The sequence below is a fragment of the Octodon degus genome, unplaced genomic scaffold, assembly GCF_000260255.1.
Source record: "Octodon degus isolate 3935 unplaced genomic scaffold, OctDeg1.0 scaffold00118, whole genome shotgun sequence".
NCBI lineage: Eukaryota > Metazoa > Chordata > Mammalia > Rodentia > Octodontidae > Octodon > Octodon degus.
In genome coordinates, this window is record NW_004524694.1 from 5,789,137 (window position 1) to 5,800,056 (window position 10,920).

Here is a 10,920-nt window from a genome sequence, read left to right on the forward strand (position 1 = left end):
ATCACACATCAATAAATTTCAAGTGTCTTATCATAAGTAACCTAGCTAGATCAAGTCCTTTTAAAGCATTCTGTGGGCAAAACATTCTGCTACTAAATGACAGCAAGATAGTAAATGTGTAGAATGACGTTTGACTGCACTGTTCATCCACAACTGTCTTCAGGAAAGAATACAGAGCAGCTGCTGTCTCTTATTTCCCACTAATCTTTCAGTAATAGTGGTCTTGGTCACAGCATTGCAGGAGTGCACAGAGATAGTTTTAATTCTGGATCTAATCAGGGACAATATTATCACATTTTAGAAATTCAGAAGTAAGGACTGAATAAAACAATGGTAGAGAGACAAAATAAGGAGCATCTTTGAAAATGGGAAAATCCTGAGAGCAAGAGATTTCAAAAAAATCTTTAAATGTATATCAGACTTCTTTCTTTTTCTTTTTTTCTTTTTTCTGAACGGGGTATTGAACTCAGGCCCTTGTACTTGCCAGGGAAGCATTTAATCCACTGAGCCATTTCCCTGGCCCTAAATATATATCAGACTTTTTAAATTCAAAATTTAACATTTACTCATTGTCTTTCTTTTTCAAAACTATGATGTCTATCATCTTCATTGAATTTTGTAAGTTCACCAAAAATATTTCTCAAAACTTCAGTGCTACCCATCTTACAAATTAGGACATTCCATTGTGAGCATGACATTTTACACTGTCACCATGCACCCCACATTTTCATAACAAAAAGTTATAAACAGTCAATCAAAAATCCATGGTTTGCACTGTGATGCTTTAAAAACCCATAATAATTTATTTCAACACTGAAAAAAATTGGAAGATAAGTCTCAGTATACTAAGAGTACAAGATGTAAAATTGGCTTGACAGATTGTACTAATTGCTAGCACTTTTCAGTCATCTGCTTTCTGTAAATAACTGAAATGTATTTCCCTAGAAAATGAACATCTATATTGCAATAAAATGTAGTGCCTATAAAACTTCATTTTTAGTTTCTCTTATTTATTTGGACCCACCCCATATTCTCAGGAAAGTATAAACATATCATAGATTTCTTTGAGTACATATGAAGCTTGAAAACATCATTGGTATTTCTCTTTGCATTATTAAAAGTTAAATTCATGTCATAGGATAAAAATTATGAGTGATTATTTTGATATAGTGATGAATTTGATAGAAGGATAGGTGGACTTCTGATTTCAGGTGTCATACATTTTATATGAGAGAGTCAATATAATTTATTTATTTGGTACAAGGTCTTACTGCACAGCTCACACACTTAGTGATCTTTCTCTCTCAGCCTCACCACGTGGCATCAGCCCCAGGGTTTGACCCAGGTCCTTGTGCTGGCCAGGCAGGCACTTAGGCTGCCAAGCTACCTCCCCAACCTTTGTATGAAAATTTTAATTTGAATTTTGAAAGAATCCAACTTTATGAGAGCCCTCCCAAGAGAAATATGTACTAGCACCCAAAATATCCTTGCACATTAAGTACTTTTGTGATGTCCACGCTTCTAAGTACTTCTCTGAATGTGTCATCATCAGAAGCCAGGAATGTGGGTATCCCACTCACAGAAGTCCCTAGGCTGTGGTCCCCATCGTGACCTGCATGGGGAAGGCAAAACAGCTTAGAAGATGATCATAGGAGGCAAAACTTCTTTATTTTTCCTTTCTTCTTCCAATTTTGCCTGCATATATCTGGTAATATGAATAACTGATTGGAACACAACAACATATTACAACAAATACTGTGAAATTCATATTGCTTGGTTAAGTGACATTCTGTATCACTCGTAATTTTTCTGTCTTAATACAATTTTGTACTCTCTTTGTTAAAAAAAAACACCAAAAAAAGATGATCATAGTTATAAAAGTCTAAACAAAGGCAGAAGAATCAGTCAGACAAAGCCTTCCATGGAACTAAAATGACAGATATAAAAAACCCAAATAACACTGGATTCCAGAGCAGCAATTTCCTCATCTGGGTTAACTTCTGCCATCAAGAAAATCACCATGTGAGTATGTTAAATGGTGCTCAGCGGTCTGACAAAGTTAATTACCTTACAAAGTATTTAACTTATTGTTATTGAGTAATTTATTGGGAGAATCTTGCTGATTACAAAGTACAGCATAAATATATTACTATTATTAATAAAACTAATGACGAGATAATTATTTCATGATCTGACATCAGCTTATATGTTCTAAAGATACAACCCAATAAATTTTTCTTCCTGAGAAGCAGGGTGACATTTAGTGCTTAGAAAGAAATAATTTACTGACTAATACCTGATGCATTAAGAATTCAGTATTTCATGAGGATAAACACTATATGCACAGAATATTTTCTCTCATGATTTATCATAGGATCATGTCTAGTATTATAAAAATTAAACATGTAATCATAGCTCTGCACTTGAGTAACTTTGTGACTTCATTTTTACATTTTAGTTTTATATTTTATGCAATAATTTCTCCTCTGTCTTACTTGAATTTTGTTCTGTGTATAATATTTCTTCATGTAGTTAGGTTTCAATTTTAATGAAAAAAAAACTTTTTTTTTTTTCAGAACCAGAGATTGAATTTAGGCCCTTGCACTTGCCAGGCAAACCCTTATTCTACTGAGCTATCTCCCTGGCCCTCATTAAGAAACGTTTGATCTCCAGCTATTTCTATTGATGCTGAGTGTGGGGGAAAAAAAGAAAATCATTTAAAGATTCCAGTTAATTTGGTCTTACCTGTTATTATATTTTATTTGTATTTTAAAAACTCACTGCTCTAAAATAACTGAGCTAAATGAGCTAAATGACTGGCCAAATAGCTCAGCATAGGCAGGCACTGTGGACTGCCTTGGTTCAATCCCCAGCATGAAGTACTCCCAGGGCACACTGAGATGGCTATTGAGACTGGGTGTGGTGGTGCATGCCTGTAATCCCAACTCTTAGGAGGCTGAATACAGGCAGATCACTATGAGTCTGACCTACATAGTGAGACCCTGTAGACCCTGCAGACCCTGTCCTAAAAAAAAAAAAGAAAAAGAAAACAGAACAATAACAACAAAACTGAGCTTATCTATGTTTCTTTTCCTCTTGAACATCTACACTTTCCTCATATTTAAAACATATTTAAAATGAAAATACGTTGTCATAAATAACTTAGCAGGGAAAATTTTGTTCTTTTATTACCACAATGTGTAATTCAGTTGCTACTGGGCAGAGATTCGTATTGACTATATATATAAAAAAAGAAATTGTGTGTGATCTGCATTTGTCAGCACTAAGTGTGAATCTTTTCCACTTTGGCTGAAATGCACCTGAAGTCTTAACCAGAACTTCACTCAACCTTAGTTATGTCGGTTATCTCTGTACCTAAAACTTAGTAGCTCTAAAATTGTTCTCTATACAAATGTTTTTTTTTAATATATTCTCCAGTTTGGAGCCTAAAACTCTTGAATGGTTATTTTCCTTCTTTCCAAATTTTAGTTATTTCATACTGATAAGTCCTGAATGATAGTAAATCTCTGTTTCACATGATTTTTTAACTAAAAATATTTTATTGATTACCCACAGATCTCTCTTCACACAAGTGTGGGAGCAGCTTCTCCCATGATCTGTGGGCTTCTGTCCATGAGGGAAAAAAAAAAACTCAAATAAAGGAATGAGAAGAAATAAACATGGTGACCAGTGCACTGATTTTAGCTTTGCAAGAAGTCTCCATACTCATTCTCCTCCATTTCAATTTCCCTTTAATTGTCAATCATCTGCAATTTTGATGACTTCTCTGATGGTGTGACACACACATTTCTCCTCCAACATCAAGTCCGTATTTATTCTTTTATTCTTCACAAGGAATGGATACGTATCCACTCTGTGTGAATACAGCAAGTGAGTACCAGCAGAACCTAGAGCAGTTCATATAACTCTTATATGTATTCTTTTCATCATATTTTAAAACAATCCCTCATCTGGGTCATTTATATTCATCAGTAAGGAAATTCCTAATGTGACCTGTGCACAGAAGGATTCCAAAGTGCCCTAACAGTAGGTAGAGTTGAAAGTTCAAAGATGGCTTTTTTAGCATCCTGGTCAAGTGTGCATCTTTGTTAGGGACTAATTCCAAATCCAGAGAGCCCTGAGTTCCAGGGATTCAAGCAAATATCATCACAAAGGATTATTTGGAATAAAGATTTCCAGACTGACACATGGAGTCTACAATTTAATATATGTTCAGTGCCTGCAAGGATAGCACTATATTTCCAGAGTGGTTATCTGCAATAAGCCTTCAGGTATGTCTTTGGAAAGACACACTAGTATACTGTGAAACTGGCTGTTTCTGTATGATGAGGTATACAATGCAGTAAGATGCAATTAGCAAATTTCTATCTGATGAAGCCATTTCTTCAATGGCTTGCTATGAAGTGGACAGCCACAGGCAACAGTAGTGTGATAGCTTTCCAGTAGCAAAACAATATACCTGAGATAAATTACTTATATAAGAGAGCTTATGATGGTGTAATGTTTTCAAGATTCTGTCCATGATTTCTTGACCCCAATGCTATGTGCTTGTAGTTCATTAGGACAACACAGCATGGTGTGAATGTGCATATAAAGTAAAGTCACTGAGTTGGTGGCTAGCAAGTGAGGGGGGGGTGTCCACAGATGGAGCCATGTAATGTGACAGCCTTTAAGGGCACATTCCTAGTAAACTAAGGACCTTGCACATTGCTCATGCTCTTGCCTCTTAGTGGTCCACCACTTTCCAGGCAGGACTCCCCAAAGACAAAGGCTTTAGCACAGTCTAATGAGGAGCTGGCCACCCTTCTTCAAGGTAAACAGTTGAGATGAGTTTTAAAAAAAATAATTTGTACCTGTCAAGCAAAAAGATCCATAAAGTCTTCACTGAAAGTTTCCATATGCTATATATCTCTCACCTGGAGAGCATCCAGTCTTTTGGATATTAGTTACCTCTTGCTCAAATCTTTCTAACAACATATTACGTATTACTGTTGTGTGCGTAAATCTGACATTACTGTAAGACACTGGATGGCCCAAACCTCTGTGTAATACATAAAGGAAAGAGAATGGAAATATTTATGATCATGGAGCCCCCGAGGTGAGCCAGATGAACAAACTGATCTAGCCCCAAGAATACGAAGTGTCTGGGGCAAGCTGGATGAACAAAATGCTAGGCAGAGGGGCTTCACCTGGTATCCATCTGCTGAGTGTGCAGATAAACACACCACAGCCCTTGGGTGGTTTTTTTCCCCACCAGGCAAGAAGGCTCCACCTGACCTCAGATTTCTGCATTTTCACTCTTGCCTCATTTCTTTATTGTCTGCCTCTAGGAGTTTTTCAGAGCTGCACTGAAAGCAATGTTGTTCTCATTTTTTTCCATAATTTTATTGAGAAACAAATAGCAATGAGACAGTTTAAAACCAAATTGTTAGGACAGTTTCAATAATTAACACATTGCATACATTCTTCCTCGTGGTTAATTGCTGTACAAGATGTGGACATGATATCCTATTTACAAACACCATTAGAACAAATCACTATATTCATTAAGAGAATGTAACTATATATCTATCCTAACCACTTTCAACACACAGATACAAAATGGACATTCATCTGTACCCCCCTTTTTTGTTACATTCCATTGTTTAAATGTTATAGGTGTATAAACTCAGAAAAATATTCTAAAAGAGTTCAGTAGTCCATTATAATATTGGGTCTCCCGCTTCAATGGCAATGTCAGAAATTGTTGACCTGAGTCCCCTACAGCTCAACATAACAGCATGGCTTTACTTCTTATACTTTGTTTTTATGCTTTTCTGCTGGATGGTTAAGATCAAGGTAAAGCAGGACCTATGCAACAAGAGTTGTAGCTTTTGGGTCTGATAAGGTCATTGAAATTCCCTCAGAATTTATCCTGAGATCCTGTACCTCAGATTGTAGATCCTTTGTCAGTGTCAGCCATGTGGATGAGTCACGGCCATTGCTTGGCCAATGTGCTCTCTGTGAAAGCCTGAGAGAATGTTTTCTCTCCATGTGACTCTTCTTAGGCACACTCTAATCATTGATCACTTTCCTCTTTGGCCTCATAATCTCCTTGATCAGAAAATTTGGGACACTACCGAGTTACATGTCATTACAGTACAAGTTCTCGTATATCCTGAGTCTTAACTGACTTTGGAAGGCTAGGGCCAAAATGTTGGCTTTCCTTGTGGCCCTCCTTTTTCTCTAATTTTGGTCTGCAAACTTAGGTTGCTAACCATCAAGAAGAGAAGCTTATTTTCATTACCATACAATATAGGCTGTTAAGCTTAGCCTCACTATCTGTCTGAATATCAAACATCTTAGGCATAACATGGAACAGGTATTTTTCATCAAGTATTGATATGTTGAACTTTAAGTGCCTATAGAATATGATGAAAAAACATTTAAAAATTAGAATATATTTTTAAAAATATGCATAAAGAATTATATACTTCTTATGTTTACACATAAGTCCAAAAATCTAACCATATACAACCTTGAAGGAAGACAGTCCCACAATCCTTTGTTGTTCTCATTGAAATGGGGAACAAATTATTCATAAAACAATGAGCACACTTCTTCATATATGAGAAGCCTTATTAATCTGTTGTAGAATAGATAGCATAGTCAACTTTGTGAATGTATTCATGATACCACTTAGGTTGTGACAGTCTGTTTTCATTTTCTAGGTATCATGTAGTTTCTTGAGAGACTATGTGAGTAAATTAAAGAGAGACATAATGAAGATTATAGACTTTAAATCCTTCAGTTCTTTATCTTTAAATGGTGATCTGTCCATCTGTGTGGTATGCAAAACTATTTTTAGTGCATTATCTTGGCATGGACAGTGGAAAATATTCCATTAATGTATAATAAGAAGTGATTACATTGTTGTTTTTATCTCTGTGGCCCCTTGTTTGCTGTAGGAAACTTTCTAGTTTTGTTATGCCAACTGATATTTCCTGGTTTCCAAGAGTGATGTGTTGCCCTTTGGCCATGTATGCTGAGCACACAGCATTCCCTGGAGTGAGAGGTGAGTCTACTCTGCAAGATGCTTTCAGCACCACTGCTGCTGCTCTTTCCCACACTTTCCACATGGTCTTGGTAACCAGGATGTAGGTCTTCAGTTCTTCTGTAAAATGTGACCTTTGATGAGCCTTCTGGTCTCTCCTACAACATGCATTGCTGTTTACCACCCTACCTTGACATCTTTGTTCTATTAAATGTTACAGAAATCCACTTATTTTCATTTCCCAAGGCAGGAGTCATTTATTTTTTCAGGGTCCAATAAGCCACTGGTCAGAGTTCTTTGAAAGAGTGTTCAATTGAACACCAAGGAAAATGCCAAATCCATGTACTGTTCTTATCTAGTCTTATAAATCGGTGCCCTAGACAGTAGGAATTTAATCCTAGTGTCTTCCAGATGCTCTGTCAGTTATTTGCTATCACATTCTTATTATACTTCAGCATCTACTTTTACCTTCTTTGTCGTGTCTTATACATGCTTCGATCAAACTCTACCTATTTTTCTAAAAGAAGAGTGAATGGGAATTCCTTTTTGTGACTGTTTCATTTTTCAGGAAAAGCACTGCATCATGTCAAAGGAAGGCAAGTCATCTCTGTCTCACTGAAGTGATCACCCTCAGAGCATCCATCTAAATGTTCACTATCTCAAACTCCTAACGTCAAGGTTGTCCAGATCTGTCATTATTTTACAAAGACAGATTTGCCTTTGCTCAGCATTTTAATGTTGCTGACTGTTCAGTAAAACTGTTTCATCATATCTTCTGTCTACAGATTAGTCCCATCTCCTTTTAGACTGCAGAAGAAAAATGGCATCTGTGATAATACTGATAAGAGTTTCTGGGGGGCTCTTACTGAATCTATAACTGAGTGCTACCCGTGAGGTTCTTATCGTGACTTAGTGGGATGGTGGAAAAATTGGCAGTAAGAGATAATTCTATTGTTATTAATTTCTCTCCCATTGTGATTTTCTAATTCTCCATGTTATTATTCTATGTCTAGTTATTTTTTAATCTGTAGTGGTTTACCAGGATCACTACTTACCAAGAAGCAAATTTCCAAGCTGGGTAAAATTAGCAAAATATTTATTTATTTATTTATTTATTTATTTATTGGCAGACCCAGGGATTGAACTCAGGCCTTTGTGCATGCCAGAGAAGTGCTTATTCTACTGAACCATCTCCCCAGCCCCAAATGATATATTTAGATAAAATATTTCTTGGGCCGGCCAGATAGCTCAGTGGATTAAAGGGTTTGCTGAGGTAGACTCAGGAACCTGGGGTTGATCCCCAGCCTGCCATGCTGGCCCCACCCCCAGGGCATACTGAGAAAGTGACTGAGACAGGGCGTGGTGGCACAGGCATATAATCCCATTGCTTGAGAGGCTGAAAACAGTAGGACTGCTCTGTGTCCAATCTGTGTAGGGAGACCCTGTAGATCCTATACTAGAAGAAGTAAAATGTGTCTGATTGTGAAAAGGGAAAACACAGAAGTGGTCAGACCATGATGCATGTATCACTTCTATGCAGAACAGAAAATAAGGATTTCAGTAGGAAAGCGCTCAGGCTAGATGGTAGTCAGAAGTATACGTATGTATGGAAAGTTTCCATCCAGGAAGCTCTGTATTTTGCACGCACGGGTCTGTCTTTGTAGATCCCTCTCCACTCTCTGCGTGTTCCAGCGTGGCACAGCCTCTGGCGAGGCGGCTGCAGTGCTGCAACGAGGGTGCACCAGGGGGCACCCTCAGTGCTGGAGGACTTTTGCTGGAAAGGCAAGAAACATAAAGAGGACGTTTTGATGTCTGTCTTGTCGGTCCATCATCCTGGTGGAGTAGGTACCTCCTAACCACGTGCATAAATAAGTAGATGTGTAGCGAGCTTTGAAAATATTATAAATTGTTATTTGAATATTTTATTGTCTTTCTGTTGTCTTTTTCTTAATTCGAAATGATAGATAACATTAGACTAAGAAACAGTATGATTTCCCATAGAGCGAAGGCTTACGACTCCCTGTGTAAATATTAGCCTGACCCATAATGAATCCGTACATTAAGCTCTGCCCCAAAACGTACTCAGCCCTTTAGAAATCTCACATTCTTTCCCTGTGACACTGGTAGTGCATGACCTCATCCTTGCCTAGTGCTGTGCACGCAACACTATGGTTCACAGCTGTAGAACACGTGGCGTTAGATCTTTTCAGATACAATCATGCTATTGCATTTTGTGTCTATAGAACCTGAGGTAAAACATATTTCTCCAAATCCCAATTTAATATAAAGTATCTAACTCACGGATTTTTGGGGAGGAGAAAAGGATTTATGGGATCAAATGTACAACCGAACAGGTACTCAGTTTATATTATTTATTGATTGGTAGACTAGCAATGCTTACTAGAAAAATAGACATTACACTGAAGCTAACTGAACATACTCTTTATGACCTTTATTTCTGTGAAGAGATATTTTTATTAATTTAATTGAGAAACAAATAGTAATGAGGCAGTTTCAAAACCAATTAGTAGGACAGTTTCAATAATTAATACATTGTATATTGTTGTCTTCTTAGTGGTTATTCATAGTACAAGATGCAGACATGACATCGTGTCCAAACACTATTAGTACAAATCTTTCTTCTCACTGAATTAAGAGAAAGTAGCTGTATATCTATCCTGAGTATTTAGTGTATGCACTTACAAAATGGTCCTTCATTTCTATCCACTTTTTTTTTGTTTGATTTTGTCAGAAAGGGGTATTCTATTGCCATTAAAATATTGTAGGTGGATGAATTCAGCAAAATAATCCAATATAGTCCAATAGTCTATAGTAGTAGTGGGCTATCTGTAGGACTGGCAATGTCAGAAGTTGTTGACTTAAGCCTGTCCTGCTAAAATGCTATATATGTTTAGATTTCTAAATTTCTGTGTAAAAATATGTAATCGTTTATTCCTATTTTTAATTTTTTTTCTTCACATTCCGTAGGGATTTAAAGTTTTACATATCAATGCTTGATGGAAAATACCTGTTCCGTGTTATGTCTAAGATGTTTTATATTCAAACAGACAGTGAGGTTAAGTTCAACTGCCTATGCTATAGGGTAATAATATCATTAACATTCTCTTCTGGAGGGTTAACATTTCAGTTTGCAGACCAAAAATTAGAGAAAAAGAAGGCTGCAAGGACAGCCAACATTTTGGCCCTGCCTTTCATGATCAGTGAGGACTCAGGACATAGGGGAACCTGCACTGTAACATCCTATAACTTGGTAGTGTCCCAAATTTTCTGATCAAGGAGAGTATGGGGCCACAGAGGAAAGTGATCAATGATGTGAAGTGTACCTAAGGAGAGTCACATGGAGAGAAAACAATATCTCAGGCTTTCCCAGAGAGCAAATGGGTCAAGCAATGGCCATGACTCATCCACATGGCTGACACTGACAAAGGATCTACAATCTGAGGTACTGGGTTCCAGGGTCAATCCTGAGGGGATTTGACTGACATTGTGAGAGACAAAAGTTACATTTCTTGTTACATAGGTCTTGTTTTATCTTGGTCTTAACCATCCAGTAGAAAAGCATGAAAATGAGGTATAAAAAGTGAAGAGATGTTATCAATTATTTTATTTGATTTTCATGACAGTTATATTTATAAAAAGTGTAGTTAATACCTTTTTGCATTAAATTATTAGTAAAAGCATTAATTCAATATCTTATTTCAAATCCTTCTATGTACTTGAAACGTTGTAGGACATGTTAAAATATCTAAATTTTTGTATTTATTAAATATGTGCTTAAAAATAGACTTTTAGGATTCTAGGAGAATCCATTATGGCTGAATGAAAAGTGAAATATGAGGAAAACT